Below are 11,195 nucleotides of genomic sequence, written 5' to 3'. Positions count from 1 at the left end.
CTGTGAAATGAGAATTAAAAAAAAAAATGATACCTTCCCTAGAAGAATAATGTTAGGGTTAAACAAGATTATGTGGGCAAACCACAGTGTCAGGTGATATAGAAGGGGTAGGCAATAAATGGGAGCCATCGTTAACAATAAAAAAAAATTGTACAGAGAGCAGAAATAATGTCTGTTTATTTACTTCTCTTGGTACCCAAAGAGTTCTGTGTCACGACCTTCTAAAATCTTGATCCCAGAAGTATTTACATTAATTTGTTAGTGTCCTCTAGAAAGTACTAATGTTCTGTAATATATATACTTTTAATTCAAGAGAATAAAAACTTATTTTATATAAATAATGTTAAATTGTATTATATTCATACTTTTTTTTCAAGAAACTGAGATCCTTGGATCGACTTTTGGATTCAAACAAAGCAAACTTAGAAACTAACAGTCTTATTCTATGATGGGTTCCAAAGAGATTTCTTGGCACCCCTGGTGAGTGTGATGTTTTTCCCCTAGTGTTTTTTGAGCAAAGTGCATCACAAAGTCTTGTCACTAGATTTTTTTTTTCCTGGGGATATAGAAGCAAACTAAAGTCATATTTACTAGAACCCTTGGGATGATAGGGAGAACAGCAGTGTTGGCTGGATATTTATTGAACACCTCCTATGTGCCAGGCAATGTTCTAAGAGCTGGGGAGAGACGGATCCATGAAGGAGACAGTCCAAAATCCTTGCCCTTGTAAAGCTTATATTCCATTGTGGGGAAACTAACAATAAAAAAATAAATAGCTTGTCAGGTAGTGATAAGTATGGCTAAAATAAATCAAGAAAAGGGCAAGTAGGAATGCCAGAGAATGGGAATGGGGATATCATTTCAAACAGGGTGGTCAGGAAAGATCTTAATGAGAAGATGACATCTGAGTAAAAATCTGAAGGAAGTGGAGAGTGTGAGCCATGTAGGGAACTTGGGGGCAAAGCATTCCAGGCAGAGAGAATGGCAAGTGTACAAAAGCCCTGATGTCGAAGTGAATCCTGGTGAGGAGACCACTGTGGCTGGAGCCAAGCGAAGGAGGGGAAAAGTAGGAACATCTGAGATTAGTTTTGAGTAGGAAAATGATTTCTTATGTTAAATGGCTCACCATGGCTGCTGTGTTGTGAATTGGTTGTAAAGGATCTGGTTGAAAGAAAGAAGATGAGTTCTAAAGTCATTTCAACAATCCAGGTAAGAGTGGCTCAGGCTATGACAGTAGTAGCCAAGATGGTGAGAAAAGGCTGGATTCTGTGTGTGTGTGTGTGTGTGTGTGTGTGTGTGTGTGTGTGTGTTTAAGATTTTATTTTACATAATTTCTGCACTTAACTTGGGGCTTGAACTCAAAACCTGGAGATCAAGAGTCACATGCTCTACTGACTGAGCTGGCCAGGTGCCCCTGTATGTATTTTTAAGACAGAATCAATAGTATGTGGTGACAGATTCCACTGAATATAAGAGAAAGAGAGGCATCAAAGATGACTACATAGTGCAGGGTCCAGGCAACTGGAATAATGAAGTTGTCAGTGACTGAAATTAACAAAACAGCAGGTTGAACAGGTTTGGGAGGGGAAAGATGAGGTGGTAAGTTTCAGACATTCCAAGTTTTCAGATAACTATTAAAATCCAAGTGGAGATGCCAATTAGGTAGTTGGATATACAAATATGAAGTGCAAGGGAGAAGTCTTGGGTGGAGAATATAAGAGTTGTCAACGTTTTAATAGTATTTAAAGCCATGAAACACTACGAAAATAAGTGTAGACAGAAAAGAGGCCCAAGGACTAAATCCTGGGCAGTCCAATGGATTGAATTTGGAGACATGAGGGTGAGTCAGCAAAGGAGCTTGAGAAGTGGCCAGTGAGTTAGAAGAAAAACCAGAAGCTTACCCTAGAAGTTGAGTTTCCGGCTGAGGAGGAAGTAACCAACTGAGTCAAATGCTGCCTATAGGGCAAGTAATATGGGAAGACTAAGAGTTGGCTATTGGATTTAACAACATGGAGGTCACCAATGACCTTGATAAGAGAAACTGGTGGTGCAGTGGACTTGGGAGGCCAACTGGAGTGAGTTCATGAGAGAATGGAAAGAGAGGAGAGGCGCTCTTTTGGAGAATTTTACTGTAAAGGAGAGCAGAAAAACGAAGCAGTAGCTGGAGGGAAAGTGGAAGTCAAGGGAAGAAAGTTAATAGGAAAAATTGTGGCATCTGTGTACATTTGATGGAAATGTTCTTTTTGGGAGTGGGGAGGGGAGGTGGGAATTGATAATGCAAGAGAGAGAGGGAAGAATTGCCAGAACATGTCCTCATTTACATGAGAAGGGGTGGGAACATGTGCTCAGATGGAGGAGCTGGTCTTAGATACAGCGTGGGCCCCTCAGTCCTTGGCACAGAAAGGAAGACAGAACAGACGAGATTAGATTTGGTTTTTTTTGGTGAAACAGGAAGCAGGTTGATCAACCAAGAATGAGAATGGGGGGAGAATATTAAATGTTCGGAGAGAGGAAAAAGTATGAAACAGTTGCCTAGGATGGTGAATGGTCTGGAGCAATGTGGCAGGATTGCCAGCAGGCACTGAGGGCCCAATGAGGTCATGAATTGACAGTGAGCCGAGGCAGCACGATTGAGTATTTTTCCTAGTGAAGTGCAGGTGCAGAGGTGTGGGCAGAGTAGTAAGGAAGCTGGAATTGCCAGGATTGGGACTTTGCCGGGCAAGTACCATGAAGAAAGAGGGGCAAGGGAATCAAGAATATATGTAAGAGAGTGATTCCAATGATGGACCATGAAACACAGTATGAGAAAGGCAAGTAAGGAGATAAGAGAATGTGAGGAGAGTGAAAAAGTTATTGGATTTGGAGATTGTGTGTCCCAGTGTGGTTGAAGAGTTACTGGTTTGGGGTAGCAGAAAGAGAAAGAGCTGGAAAGATAGAATTTAGTGATCGAGAAGTGGGACGCTGGAATTTGAGATTGAAATGTTTCAGAAATTGATGAAGACAAAGTCTAATGGTGTATTATGGGCTGAATTGTGTCCCCTCAAAATTCATTATGTTGAAGCACTAATCCTTATAACCTCAGAATGTGACTATATTTAAAGTGGTAATTAAGTTAAAAAGGGGTGGTAGGGAGGGCCCTAATCCATTGACTGGTGTCCTTATAAGAAGAGGAAATTTGAACACTCAAAGAGATACCAAGTGCACTCGGAACACAGAGAAAAGACTGAGTGAGGACACAAGAAGGCAGCCATCTGTAAGTCAAGGAGAGAGGTCTCAAGAGAAACCAAACCTGCTGACATCTTGATCTTGGACCTCGAGCTTCCATTACTCTGAGAAAATAAATTTCTGTTGTTTAAGCCCCCTAGTCTGTAGTATTTTGTTGTAGTAGCCCCCACAGACTAACAAGGTGGGGCCATGAAAGTGAGAGGCGAGGTAGGACGGGAGGTAAGAGGATTGGAAAGAAGAATTGAGAGGGTTTCGTTGAGATTTTACCAAAGTTTTTATTGCTGATGCTTTGTACTTTGAAGAAGAGTGACTAAATACTTTTTGTTAACGCTTACAGAGAGTGGAATCATTGAGGATTTTCCATCTTCTATCAGCTCTATGGCTTCCAGTAAATTTCAGTGTTGGTGAGATGAGTAGTCACTCCCAATAGGGGTGTCCCTCAAGTAATCATGATGAATTGACATCTAATATCCATTAGATGTCTTTTTCATCCTAGAAACTGTGCAAAAAATACATTAAAACAAAAAATGAGTTCGGTGACACTAAGGTGAAAGCATTATTAATCTCATTTTACATGTGAAAAAAAAATGGACCTCAGAAAAACAATTTTCAACTTGCCCAAGAACTAGAAGTTAAATCCAAGACTTTTGTATTCTTTGGACTCTTCAACTGCCCCTGCCTGATACACTTCTATGTATCAATCCCTTCTTCTTCATTGCAGATTGGTTTCGAGTGTGGATATTCTGATTCCGTGGTAGTGGCTGCCTACAATGTTATTTTGAAGACACACTGGTAACCAGATAGATTAGCTAGATACATGACTGCTGTCTGCTGTGGAGATCGGGTCAGGGAAGGGCAACACGCATGGCTAATACTCCCCAGTCCTAGTCAACCCCAGAAAGATGTGTCTAGTGATGCTTTTATGTCACAGGTACTTACGAAGACTTGAGGAGGTACAGGACCAGTTGCCATTTGGAAGACGGGTGGCGGTGACAGAAGTAAATGCAAAGGATATGACAGGCTGGAAAATTTGATAAAATTTGTGGAAAGGGGAGTTGAAGTAATGTCCTAATTTTGGTGATCCCCTTAATGAAAACATCTAATGAAGTCTCCCCAGACAAGCAAAAAAAAAAAAAAAAAAAAAAAGCTTCATTTAATTTCCAAGAAGACTCTTTTTTAACCTGCCTCCTGAAAAAAATTTGTGTACTCATAAAGAAGATTCCTGAAGCCATTTGTCTCCAGTAAACTCCCAATTTTCTTGCCAATGAATTCTTACTAAATCAGGATTTTCTTGCTGGTCCTACAGGAACCGGGACAAGTCACTGGGCTGCTGTGCTTATTGGCTGCTTCTGGCCTTGGCTTCCTGTTCTCAACAGCAGAGCTGAGGAAATCCGCAGGATGCTTGCTACCAGGGGACAAGATGACTCAGGAGGAAACACTCCACCTAAAATAGTCTTGGTGTGCAGCCTCTGAGTCACTTTGGAATCAAAGTCAATGTGTGATCCTGGAATTAATCCCACAGGTGATGGGAAGTGAAGAAGAAGGAAGTATCTGAAAGAAGTTTATCCAAAAGAAAAGTTGGCCACGACGATGAAAACTGAACTGTAGAAAAGGTTACTATTCAGGGAGAAATTTCATCCTGGAAGTTCAAAGTGGATGAATTGAGATGTTCGCCAGTGACCGTGGGCATAAAGTGTTCATGGAGGCCAAATCTAGGGACCCACCGGAAGTGGGTATTTCCTTAAAAACACATTAGGAAAGCAGCAGTAGGACAGCTGTGTAAACAGAAATGGATCATTGGGTTGAAGCAGCCTTGATTTTTGTCTCTATAATTCTTTCTCAAGAATTATCAGGCCAAAATGTTTATGGTGCTGCTAGAGTCTTCGTTTATTTCTAATTCATGGTAAACATCTAGTGTGTTGCCTACTGAGAGAGGGGAAGGAGTATACAATTCATACTCAAATCTCTCCAAACAATATTCTGTATTTGGAAAGGCCTTTCAAACCTTTGTCTTTCCTGCCCTTTGCCCTCTTCATCCTGGCTCTAGCTCTCAGAGTCCACTCATTTATTACAGCTCTTCCCAATGAGGGGCCAAGGAACTGTATTCCAGCACTTATTCTTTAAACGTGCATTGAGCGATTACCATCTAGCAGGAAGGCAAAACATTTTTGCCCTCAAGATGCTTAGAATCTAATTGGGGAAATAGAAAAGGTCACACTTGCTCTTAACCAAAAGGCCAAGAAGCGATTGGATATAGAAAAGTTCAACAACAGGTTGAAGTTGTTCAACAAATTGTCAAATACCCAGTAGATTAAAGTGTAAGCTTCTTGAAATTACAGCAAGGCGCAGGGAGCTTGAATGAAGCTGGGGGTTCATGGGAGATTTCTTGGAAGGGCAGGGACACAACTGAGTCCGAAAGGTGAAGAAGCTGGTAGCGGGGCAAACTGTGACTCAATCAAAGTTAAACATTCACTGGTAGATAAATGCAAAGTATGAAGCTTGATTGGATCTTGGCTTGGGAAACGAGGTGAAACATATTTTGAGGACAATAGCAAAACTATGAATACAGAGTATATCAGACAATATTAGGTGTTTTAACGTGCTGGGAATTCTTTTTTTTTTTTTTAAGATTTTATTTGTTTATTTGACAGAGAGAGAGACAGCCAGCGAGAGAGGGAACACAAACAGGGGGAGTGGGAGAGGAAGAAGCAGGCTCCCAGGGGAGCAGGAAGCCCAATGTGGGGTTCGATCCCAGGACCCTGGGATCATGCCCTGAGCTGAAGGCAGACACTTAACGACTGAGGCACCCAGGCGTCCCTAACATGCTGGGAACTCAACATAGAAAATAAATGCTCTGCCCAAACAACCACATTAGGCTACAGAGAAGTACCGAGTTAGGAAAGAGGGGCCCAGTCTGCAACTTAGAGCCAGCGTCCAGCTGACTGAGGGGCAATGAATGTGGTTGGGAGGGTGGGTGGAGAAGGAGCTCAGAGCTTGAAGAGTCTTGTGCGTGTCAAGCTGAAGACTCTTTGGACTTTATCCTGAGGAAGTCAGAGCTGCTTAAGAGTGGAGGGCATTTTAGAGGCTCGTTTGAGGGATGGATCAGAGTTTGGAAGGCATGCAGCTATGAGATCATTGCAGAGACAAGTGCAGTCATTCCATCAGAAATAAAGAAGGCCAGGGTGCCTGGATAGTGCAGTCGGTTAAGTGACCAACTCTTGGTTTCAGCTCAGGTCCCCGTCTCAGGGTCATGAGATCGAGCCCCATGTTGGCCTCTGTGCTTGAGATTCTTTCTTCCTTTCCCTCTGCCCTCCCACTCACGCTCTCTCTCCCAAATAAATAAATGAAGCTTTAAAAATAAAAAGAAAGAAAGAAAGAAAGCAGGCCAAATGTTGGGAAGAATGTGCATTAAGCTACTTTGGAAAAGAATTTGGCAGTCTCTTACAAAGTTAGATATACACGTACCACACACCCCAGCAATTTCACTACTAGGAATTTACTCAAGAAAACAAAAAACCTTAAGTTACACAAAGACTTTGACAGGAATGTTTAGAGCAGCATTATTCATAATCACCAAAATTGGAAGTATTGACTAGTAAATGGATAAAGTATACATTCATAAATAGAAGAGTGGGCAATAAAATGGAATGACATACTGATACTACAACATGGATGAATTTCAAAAGCCTATGCTAAGTGGAAGAAGCCGAACTACACACCGTATGATTCTGTGGATATGACATTCTGAAAAAAATAAAGTTAGTGGTACAGAAGTCAGACAAGTGGTTACCAGGTGCTGTGGTATGGGGGAGGATTTGCCCACTGAGGGGCACATGGAACTTTCTGGGGTGATAATGAAATATTTAATACAGTATTTTTATCATGGTGGTGGTTGCACAGCTGCAGACATTTATCAAAGCTATGTGCCTACAAAGGGTGAATTTCACTGTATAGAAACTGGATATCTCGATATACCTCACTTCAAAGAAAAGAAAAAGAAACAGAATAACAAGACATGAGGACTGAATGGATAGAGAATAGGAGAAGGAAAAGTGAAAGATGTTTTGGTAATCAAGAAAGCAGATATACTAATACAGGAAATGTCAGAGCATCGCACCGGATACAGCCAGTTAACTGCTGCAAGAATAAAAGGATTGGGGCGCCTGGGTGGCACAGCGGTTAAGCGTCTGCCTTCGGCTCAGGGCGTGATCCTGGCGTTGTGGGATCGAGCCCCACATCAGGCTCCTCTGCTATGAGCCTGTTTCTTCCTCTCCCACTCCCCCTGCTTGTGTTCCCTCTCTCGCTGGCTGTCTCTCTCTCTGTCAAATGAATAAAATCTTAAAAAAAAAAAAAGAAAGAAAAAAAAGAATAAAAGGATCAATCAAGTTATATCTAGGAGTAATTCAGAATGTATTAAAATATTTTCATCTATTTTAATGTTACTACTGTAGCAGCCAATTTGGCACAAGTATGAGGAATGTGTTACTGACTTTAAAAAGTGTATAATGGATTCTCAAGAAGAAATTTATATTCTGGGAACATAGAAAATTTGTGTGTGTTTGTGTGTGTCTGTATGGGCATTCCTGTCTCAAAATATCTGTCAATAATCTTCTTTGGGCTATGTTTTTCACTGATTTTACATGGTTTTTAAAATTTATTTATTTGCGTGAGAGAGCTAGTGGTGGGGAGGAGCAGAGAGAGAGGGACAAGCAGACTCTGTGCTAAGAGCAGAGCCAGACCTGGGGCTAGATCCCATGACCCTGAAATCATGACCTGAGTCAAAATCAAGAGTCAGAAGCTTAACCAACAGGGCCACCAGACACCCCTGATTTTACATGTTTTTTAAATAATTAAAATGTATACAAAATATTTAATTAGTTAATTAATTAATGTCTTAATTCCAGTTAACAAAAAACACTAAATTTTTTTTAAGTGAGAAATGCCTATAATATGGTGGAAACATTAAGCGTGGAGATCGTTTTGGAGAGAATTTAAGAAGGTAGAATCTTTTCCAGGAAGTGATTTTTCAGATAAGATAGGCTTGCACATGGGCATATGGACCTCTCAAATAAGAATACTACTGTAGTATTTGTGGGGAGAAAAGAGTGGAAATAATCTAATTTTCCATTAATAGAAAACTGATTAAATAAATTATGGTACATCTATACAACAGAATACTATGCAGCTGTTAAAAATGAGAAAAATCTACATGCTCTGGTATGCAATAATGGTTGAATATTTAAAAAAACAACATTACACAGAGTATTACTAATTACACAACAAAAGAGATCACACACACACACACACACACACACACACACACACACACACTGCATAGTCATAGGATATCTCTGGAAGACTATGACCAGAAGCAGTTTTATCTGTCAGGGTCCCTTCAGGAGACAGAAATTACACACTAATTTGGATAGTGAAGGCTTAATATAAAGAGTGGTTACACTGGCTGGGCCACTATCCACTGCAGTGGATGGGGCTGCTGGCCACGTAGGGGCCGTGCTGCCTGGGCCCGGGCCTGTCCCGCTCCACAGCCTGGCCTCCACGTCCCGCATTCGAGCAGACACCGTGAACCTGGCCACCAGGGTGCGGCGCCCGCTCCTCCTCCTCTGGAAGAGGTGGCTGCTTGCCCTGGTCTTCCGGTTCTCGCCCGTCCACTTCCTCCTCAGCACCTTCAGGCAGGAGGAGAGGGCAGTGAGAGATCAGAATCTCCTCCAGGTTCCGGACCATGATCAGCCCATTCTGTGGAAAGAGAAATTTCACCTGGGCGAGAGCAGGCCGGCCTGGCCACCAGTGCCGGGACTCCATTCAAGAGAAGCGCCTCGTCACCGACGGCTGGGATGCATTTGTGAAAGGGAGGATTTGCTGGTGAATGGCCGCTGGGACATCAACGTCGGTGGCACAAAGCAGTACTGCTGTGACAGCTGCTTGCCCCACGGCTGCTGCAGAGCTTCCAGGTACTGCATGTCCTGCTGCCTGCAGCCCAGCAAGTGACTTCTGGCACGCTTCCTCCCCTGGGCAGTGGTGGGGTTCCAGAACCTCTTCATGGATGTCGAAGATCACTTTGAATTGTATTTGGGCAAATGCAGGACCTCATCCCAGGTTCCCAAGTAGTTGAAGCTGGCTGCTGACTTCATCTGTTCATCATGACAAGGGTAAAAGAAAAATATTAAATTACAGGAGTATCCAGCCCTCTCTCTGCCCACCACCTGCACAAAGAAGGACCAAGGTTCATTTTGTAGTCAGTTGAATGGTGGCTGTGATAAAGGATATCTTCGCAGTCCGAGCCCTTGGAAACTGCGAATATGAGACTATTTAGAAAAAGTGTCTTTGCAGATGGAATTAAGTTCAGGATCTTGAAATGAGATCACCTTGGATTATCTGGGTGGGCCCTAAATCCAATGACAGAAGTTCCCATGAAACACACAGAGGAGGTACACACAGAGAAAGGCATGTGGAGACAGAGGCAGCCACAAACCCAGGGATGCTGACAGCCACCCGGAGCTTGAAGAGGCAAAGAACAAAGTCTCGCCTAGAGCTCTGGAAGGAGCACAACCCTACCAACACCTTGACTTGGGACTAATGGCCTCCAGAGATGTGAGAGAATAAATTCCTATTGTGCTAAGCCACCAAGTTTGTGGCCATTTGTTTTGGTAACCCTGGAAAACTGATAGACATTTCTTCTTGCATTAATGGAAAAGGGGCCAAGTTAAAAAAAAAAAAAAAAGGATGATGGAGAAGTCGGTAGGATATAAATAGCAAGTTGCATTTATTGAGCACTATACCACATGCCAGGTACCGGCTTCAGAAATTTGGACCCAGCTAGATGAGCCCCAGAGCTTATGCTTTTAACCTGCTACCCTGTACTTCTAGGAAAGAATGGAAGCTATATCTGGTAATGAACATGGGAAGGGAATGAGAAAAGTTAGGAAAATTGGGGGTAATTTGAGAGAGATTTGGGGGCCAGCTGCCATGGAGGTAAGATATGAGTTTATAAGTTTTGTTTCACATTATAATAGAATTTGGGGGGGCGGTCCTTGAGAAATTTGGCAAAGATTTAAAGTGCTCTCCCATTAAATTATTATTATTTTTTGACATGAGACTGTGCAGAGACTTGCACATTTGGTACTCTTGTTTTATATGGGTTACATTTTCACAGAGTTGCCATTCATTCACTGAGCTCTATTTGGCTTATGTGCTACCATCTGTGCTCAGTGCTGGGCAGACCTGGAGATGAGTGAGAACCAGACCCTGCCTTGGGAGGCTCAGCTTATCCTGGTTCGGTAGACAAGGACTATTGAGTTTGGACATCATTCTGTGGGCAGTGGGAGTTTTTATGCAGGAAGGACAAAGCTGAGAGAGAGTGAGAACTGGTTCTGTGTTCCCCAGGCTGCTAAGCCTTCTGGATCTGTGAACCCCCACCCTCAACCCTTCAGCGGGCTGTTGGCTAAGGGGATAAGCCGATCCTTGCTAGTCTACAGAGGATTAAAGGGTTAACTCATTCAGGTAACACAGTCAGATTTAAAATGTTTTCTCTAGGGTTTTTTTTTTTATGGGGGGGGTGGGGTGGGTGAGTGTGTGTGAAGGGAATGGGAAATGGGGTGTAACATGGTTCATTGACTTTCCTTTAATCTTATCTTTTTGATGGCCCCTACCGAACCCAGTCGTAGAGTTAGTCTCGGCTTTCAGAAAATATGTGCTGTGACAATATGGACAAAACCAGGTTCTAGTCAGCTTTGAGACTCCAGGGAAGTCATGTCTGACGTGGTAGGGCAACTCTATAGTTACTGGAACCCCCGGGAGGAACACACATTCCTATGGTCAGAAATGACCCGTGAAAACCCTTCAAGAGACATTAAATTGGAGTCTGTTGTGTTTTCTCTGTCAGTCCAGTGCAGCCAGGTAGACTACGGTGTTGGGGAAGGTTGTTGATTGTTCAGTTGAGCACCAGATGAAGA

At 42.6% G+C, this 11,195-nt stretch overlaps 1 pseudogene; it reads left to right on the top strand.

The window, feature by feature from the left end:
- Positions 1 to 2,009: 2,009 nt before the first annotated feature.
- LOC103681477 lies at positions 2,010 to 10,093 on the top strand (annotated as a pseudogene).
- Positions 10,094 to 11,195: the final 1,102 nt, after the last annotated feature.

The sequence above is a fragment of the Ursus maritimus genome, unplaced genomic scaffold (genome assembly GCF_017311325.1).
Source record: "Ursus maritimus isolate PB19 unplaced genomic scaffold, ASM1731132v1 scaffold_20, whole genome shotgun sequence".
In the NCBI taxonomy this organism is placed as follows: Eukaryota; Metazoa; Chordata; class Mammalia; order Carnivora; family Ursidae; genus Ursus; species Ursus maritimus.
The sequence above is the reverse complement of the archived record's forward strand: the minus strand, read 5'-3'. Positions and strand labels throughout refer to the sequence as shown.